This window comes from Coffea arabica, chromosome 11e (assembly GCF_036785885.1).
Source record: "Coffea arabica cultivar ET-39 chromosome 11e, Coffea Arabica ET-39 HiFi, whole genome shotgun sequence".
NCBI classification, from domain to species: Eukaryota; Viridiplantae; Streptophyta; class Magnoliopsida; order Gentianales; family Rubiaceae; genus Coffea; species Coffea arabica.
The window spans coordinates 14,132,229-14,139,841 of NC_092331.1; positions in this window are offsets into that span (position 1 = coordinate 14,132,229).

The window sequence follows — 7,613 nt, forward strand, 5'->3', positions numbered from 1 at the left end:
TTTGCCTTTGCCTTCTCTCTTATCAAATGTGACCCCCGATCCCTTGCTTTGGTTACGTAGACCTAAAAATTCTTCAAAAAGGGTTTGTTTACTTTTCTTTCCAAAAAATCACTTTTTGGGTGAGTTGGTACACCCTAACTCTATACCAAGTGGCGACTCTATTTTCCATTCAAAAACCCTTTTTGAACTTTGTTTGGCCAAACCGTCGCATTTCACAATCCCACGGCCTTTTATTTTCATCTTCACACACGTTCACATACACACTACTTTCACACACTCAAAAAGTGGGGCGCGACAGTTGGCGACTCCACTGAGGACTTCCTAAGTGGGTCCAAGCATTTGATTTAGCCATTCTTTTCCATTTTCTACCCTTTTTATGTATAGCATTTGGATATTAGGGTTGCATTTTTCATTTTAGGACTTTTTGCCTCGAGCGCGTTTCAAACTATTCCCTCGCTCACATATGTATGATTGGTTGTTTGGATATATGTTGTACTTGTTTTATCTCGCGCTTTGCATTGCATTTGGGTGGGGAGACATTACCCTAGAGCCTCGCGTTGGTTCTCGATCCCTCCCCTCCAAACGAGCACTAGCATACGTGCATACGCTTTAATTATTTATCCCCTCATTTATTTTCTTTTAGTGGCTTGTCACGCCACTCCACCCTATTAGGATTTTAGGCGACCCACTTGGGCGTGTGATCGCGACACGATGTGTGCGTAGCATGATCCGAGGGGTCACTCAATCTTCCATTTTAAGCTCTGGGTTCATAGCCTTTAGCTTTTAGTGGAAGGTTGAGGATTTTTGATAGATTCACTCATGACATGTAGCCGTGACACGATGTGTACGTAGCAATGTCTGGGGAATCGCTCGAGCCACCGACAAAGAACCTTGGAATTGATGACCCTTGGTTTCCAAGTCTGAAGGCTCGAGGACCTAAAACCTATCGAGTCTAGATGCATTAGTGAGCCCCAGCCTCATGCATCCATGATAGTTTTGCCTAGGGTAGAGTCTGCCTTGCCTTATTAGGGAAACTATTCACGAGGGGAGGGATCCAACCCCTTTTTCCCTTTTATTGCTTTATTTCTTTGTATTGATTTTATTGCTTTATCTCGTTGCTACAATGTGTTATGTGTATTTATCTGACTGAACTAACTTTTCTTGGTTTTGTCCCCATTGCATTCACAAACCCTAGCAAATAAGAGGTCAGGCATGACCTTCTTTTAGAACCTACCCTTGTAGATAGGCTATTGCACGTTTAAAGATTTTGGTATATTGCATTCATAGATTAATAATTGCACATCATTTTAGGCCTACCCTGGCAAATAAGGGGTCCCTTAGGTCATATTTCATTTCAAATTGCATGTTTTATCGCTTTAAAAAAATGGCATCATGCATAAACCCTAGAAGGGAATGCCATTTAGGGGATCCCGTGTTAGAAATAAAACCACCTTGTGTCTCGGATACTTAATCCAAAGAGACTGGCACGTTTACATTTTGTACCATCCAAAGGGGTAGTGCACAAGGTAAGGTAGGATCCGATCATTTTCATAGAGCGATCTTTGGAATACGAGCGTCTAATAATCACTTTTTGGCTACTTTATCAAAATTGGTAAAAATCCCTGGCGTAAAGGACATTAATTGGAACAAATTCACCAATATTTCCTCACTGTTGAGACGATAAATAAATTGAGGCCAAAATTTGATTTTAGAAGGCTCATAGACTAATGCATCGTAATAAATTTTTGAAACTACCAATGGATAGATTGATTTTTAAATAAGCTGTCAATTCCATTCAATCCATTGGACCATTTCATCCAATCCATTTTATCAATTCGTTCCTTTTTAGGGCAATCTTATCGATTTTGAATAAATCATCATTTCACTCGATCTGTTTGATTAATTGATTTCATCCAATTCATTCGATTAGTTTAATTCATTTCTAGGGTTATCTATTCAATTTTGAATAAATAATTAATTTTCATTCGACACATTTGACCATTTTACCCTTTTTAAGGTGATCCGGTCAATTTTTGAATAAATCATCAATTTCATCCTATTTATTTGACCCGCTTATTCCCTTTAGGGTTTAAGTCTAAGGTTCACTGAATAAATTAGTCGAGGCATTGCAATCCTTTCAAGAGTAAGCTCTCTTTCACATATCATGTGTTGATCAAAGTAAGCCATCCATTTGGACTTTGTCCTCATTTTTTAGGATGAATGTTTCTTCTCACTCCAAATTGGTCAAATTTTTCAAATCATTTTTTCACTCAAATAAGTTGATCGGATCCATCAGGTATTGTATGGTGCCTACCCTAGAGGATTGCATTTTCATGTTAGGCTTACCCTTGGCATAAAGGGCTCCCCCATAGGACATGCATACCGATTTTATAGTCTTGATTACTAACTCAGGGTATTTTTCTTTTGTTTTCCCCTTCCCCCCTGCATTCATGAAAATGTTCCAATAAAGCGGAAATATTTTTTCTATATCTGATAACAATTTTGATCCGATAAAATCTGAAAGGTAATACCTGATTCTTGGGCAGACCTTACAATGAAAACACGAAAGATCCGTCTGAAAGCTCTAGGCTAAAGTCTCTGAGAGACTTTGTAATTGTTTTTCAAAGGAAAATTCTGTTTATTTGATTTGTTAATACATTTTGTTCCAAAAGAAATAGAGACAAAAAGTGTATATATGTGGAGCTTTTTAGAAATTTTTCTCTTCTCATTTGTATTATAATGGAACGAGAATTTTTGTTTTAAACTTTTTCAGCAATAAAGCTTTGGACAATTATTGTTTTGTATATATATTCATGTACATTTCATTGTTTATTTTTGCTCATTGGAGATTTCATGATGAATTTTAAGAAAATAAGACTAAATTGAGATTTTTTTAACCTCTTGCCTGAAAACTCACAAATGTATACACTTGATTGGTGATCCGAGCTGCACAATAAGAGTGCTCAAAAGTAAAAGAGGTCACTCAGAAGGCCCCATGAGATACCTTTCTCCTTCACTTAACCTCGAAATAAAATCAGTCACATTGATTGATAAATTGCAAATTGGAGCGAACTTTGCTTAGAAAAATGCCCATTGGTTTAACTAGATGCAATTCACATCTAAGTGAAAGCAAAAATGTGCATTATTCTTGTTTGTTTTGAAAATTTGGAATGATACTTTGAGCATTCGTTTCTCTACCTATACAGATTTTATCATTTGCTCTCCCATTTGAGCCTTTAAAAAGAATAATTTCGTTTCAAATAAGTGCCTTGATGATCACTACCCTACTTTGGAAAATTTTCAAATATTAAAAAGGGGAATGGATTCTCAATGACCATTTCGTTACTTTGGTTGTCATGAGGTGTAAGAATGATACTTTGGCCATCGTTTTTACAACCTAAACACCATTTATCCCTTGCATCCTCATTTGAGCTAAAATTGGTGGTTCTTTTCAAAGCATCTACGATTGCACCCCACATTGGGGAAGAAGATTGGAGATTTTTCCAAAACGGAGAAAAGTAAAAATGCTAAAATTAAAAGAAAAGAGGGAATCACAAATTGGAGAATTTGATTCCACTTGGGTTTCAATTTTGAAAAAAAAAACAGAGAGAAGAGAAAAGAAAAGGAAGGGTTTTGTCCGGCGGTTCACCTAGGTTTCACAGATATGGATGAACAAGCGGTCTTCCTCAGTCAGTTAATTCAGATACAAGCAAGAATTTTCCATTAATGAAAGTTTCCTTTCAGAGTTATTGTAAGGAACGGAATAAAAGTCAGGCCCTCTTCTTTTCCAATCAAACATTCTATCCCTAGTTATCCTTTTTTAGCTTTCAGAATAAAATACTTCATTTGGCAACCCCTGAGAATCGCAAACCCCACACTGGGGCAAGTTTGAGTTGAAAAGGAAAAGTTTCAAGAAGTGAAAAGTGATAATGCAACAAAATCAAAAGACAAAAGAAAAAAAAAACCTCAGTTCAAAAATAAACTGGGGAAAATTTTGTGAAAATTTCAAAAGAATGGCAGAAAGCCGAAAAATCAAAAGAAGAAAGAAAATGAAAGAGAAAAAGCCTCAATTGAGCATAAAATGGGGCCAGTTCTGATTTAACCCTAAAAGGGGGTTGATACAACAATGCGATCTCAGATTCTTTAAACCACTCTTGAAATCTGCTTTCAAGCCTTAACTTTTCTAAGCACCCCACCTGACCCCATTATAAAAGCCGAAAGTCCTGACTTCTGTTCTTTGCAATGGCTCTGTCAAGAAAATTTCTGATGCCAGAAAATTTTAGCTGTATTTCTGAATTGATTAGGTGTGAGGTTGACACTGCTCTTCATGTGAAACCCCGCGAGGGTACTTTTAAAAAAGGGAAAAGAAAAAGGAAAAAGCGAGCGAAATGAATGCAAAAGAAAAATGCAAAAAAATTTGATGCTGAAAGACCTTGGTGAATGATGAGAAAAATGCAAACAAAGTCTGAGATCTTTGAGTTCCAACGTAGGGGCAATTTTGGAAAAATGCGATCTTCGGTGCAATGTCCCTGAAAGTCTTATTCTTTAACTATCGTTTTCAAGCCACATTGCAAGCTCATAAAGTTCATCGTTGACTTATTCCTTCATGACAACCCAAAGTGAGGATTATGCTCATAAGAAAATCCATCAATCATTTGTGATCATAAGGGTATAACCAGTTTCGCATGCTTAGCTATAGTTTCTACCCCTTTGTTGCAAGCATACAAAACCTATGTGTTGACTAAGTTTTCTTATGAAACAGGGGTGACAAACTCTTTGCTTTCACTAAGATGTGATGTCGAATGCATTACAATTTTGGGAACAAGAACTAGACAAATCTTGACCTCTCATTTTCCTTGGCCACCTCAAATCAGAAATAAAGTCACTTGATTGGTCCTGAAGATGAACCAACTGGAAATTGTGACCCATTACCCAAAACACAGATGTTAAAAGTGAGGAAGAAATCTTCTGTAATTTGGTATTATTTCAAGAAATTCATCATGAAATTTTCGGAAAGTCATCCAAACAATTTTTTGAAATTAAATGGCCCATGCTGGGGCAAAATTTTTATTTATAAGATTTCGCAAAATAAACCCACACTGGGGCAAATTTTTTATAGTCCATTTGAGGATTCCGTCCAAGAATCAAATAATGCATTTTTCAGATCGATCACGCTGTTTCTTTTCATGAAATTCAAGTGCATGTCATACTTTGGTAAGCTCCTGTGCAGGTATCCATGGCTGAAATCAACGAAGGAGCGTAAGTCAAAATCTTACGAATTAAGGCCTCAAGGAGGAGCAACCACGCCGTAATGCAAATCAATTGATCAGTTTAATAATTGGTGGAAACTGGGGCAAATTATTTTTGAAAAGATTCTCTCGAAAAATCAGAAAAATTCAAAAGTCAAAAGTCAAAGATCAAGTTCAAATTCTTGTTTCTCGGAAAATCAAATTTAATTTCTAGTTTTTTGACAAATCAAATTCAATTTCTTGACCAATTGGATGGCAGGACTGGGTCTTATCCCACTGACCATTCACAAACTTCACAAACATCACGTTGGGCCTGGACTTGGTGCCGCCAACATCACTTTATCACGTTGGGCCTGGATTTAGTGCCGCCAACCTCACAAAAATCACGTTGGGCCTGGATTTTGTACCGCCAACATCACAAAGTTCGCGTTGAGCTTGGGTTTTGTACCACCAACTAAGGCAGACTCGGATTTAATCCCACTGACCAGTTCATCATACTGGGGCAAATTTTCGGATAATTTTTCGAGCAAATCTTACACGGTCTTTTCATACATATCAGCATTTTATTTTGCACTGCCACTAGCCGTTGGGTCAGTCCCACTAGTGAGCATTGGCATTTTACTGCCACTAGCCGTTGGGTCAGCCCCACTAGTGAGCATTTTTTATTTTGCACCGCCACTAGCCGTTGGGTCAGTCCCACTAGTGAGCATTTTCATTTTTGCACTGCCACTAGCCGTTGGGTCAGTCCCACTAGTGCGCATTTCTTTTATTTTGCCGCTAGCAGTTGGGTCAGTCCCACTAGCGTGCCTTTCATTTGCATTGCCACTAGCCGTTGGGTCAGTCCCACTAGTACGCATTTCTTTTATTCTGCCGCTAGCCGTGGGTCAGTCCCACTAGTGCGTATTTCTTTCATTCGGCCACTAGCCGTTGGGTCAGTCCCACTAGTGAGCCCTTTCTTTTATTCTGCCGCTAGCCGTTGGGTCAGTCCCACTAGCGTGCCTTTCATTTGCATTGCCACTAGCCGTTGGGTCAGTCCCACTAGTGCGCATTTCTTTTATTCTGCCGCTAGCCGTGGGTCAGTCCCACTAGTGCGCATTTCTTTCATTCGGCCACTAGCCGTTGGGTCAGTCCCACTAGTGAGCCCTTTCTTTTATTCTGCCGCTAGCCGTTGGGTCAGTCTCACTAGCGTGCATTTCTTTTATTCGGCCGCAAGCCGTTGGGTCAGTCCCACTATTGAGCCCTTTCTTTTATTTACACCGCCGCTAGCCGTTGGGTCAGTCCCACTAGTGAGCACTTTATTTTACACCGTCACTAGCCATGGGTCAGTCCCACTAGTGAGCGTTTCACTTTTATCGCCACTAGCCGTGGGTCAGTCCCACTAGTATGCATTTCATTATCATCGCCACTAGCCGTGGGTAAGTCCCACTAGTGTGCCCATGATGTTTCTATTCGGGTCAGTCCCATGATTTTAAATTTTATTCGAGTCAGTCCTATGATTTTTAATCTTATTCGGGTCAGTCCCATGATTTTAAATTTATTCGGGTCAGTCCCATGATTTTAAGTTTATTCGGGTCAGTCCCATGATTTTAAGTTTATTCGGGTCAGTCCCATGATTTTAATTTTGTTCGGGTCAATCCCATGATTTAAGTTTTATTCGGGTCAGTCCCATGATTTTAAATTTTGTCTCGGGTCATTCCCGATTTTAAATTCCTGTTTCAGGTCAGTCCCGATTTTAAATTTTTCGTCCGAGTCAGTCTCATAAAAAGGGTCAGTCCTCATTTCAAAAACGGCAGTCGTTCGAGTAGCTGCAGCCGAATAACACAGGTAAGTATTGGTGTCTACTTCTTTGTCTCAAGTTTTTCCAAAACTCAGACAAAGAGGGGCAAACTGTAGACACCAAATTTTTAGTGTATTTTTATTTACTATTATTTTTATTTTTCATGATTTACTTTTAGTCTTTTATTTTGTTTTAAGTCATTTTAGCATAGAATTTTTCGAAAAAAAAAGAAAAGAAGAAAAATTATTAGCATTTTTGTTTTTATCTTTTATTCATAGTTTTGTTCATTTTATCTGAATTTATTTAGTTCATTGTTAAAAAAAAAAAAAAGGAGGAAAAAGAAAAAAAGAAGGAAAACCCGATAGCGGGTTTTGGGCCATTTAAGAGGTTCTGAAAAAAAGAGCTCATACACCATGTTGCACTTGATCCAAACTCTTTCTTCATATTGCATTAAAAAAAAAAAAAAAAAAAAAACCAGAAGTATGAGACGGAAAAAGGACAGGAAAAATTGCAGCGGCCTCTTTGGAATATTCCAGGAAAAATCATCAGACGGCTCTAAAAAGCAGGAGAAAATGCATCTTCATCTG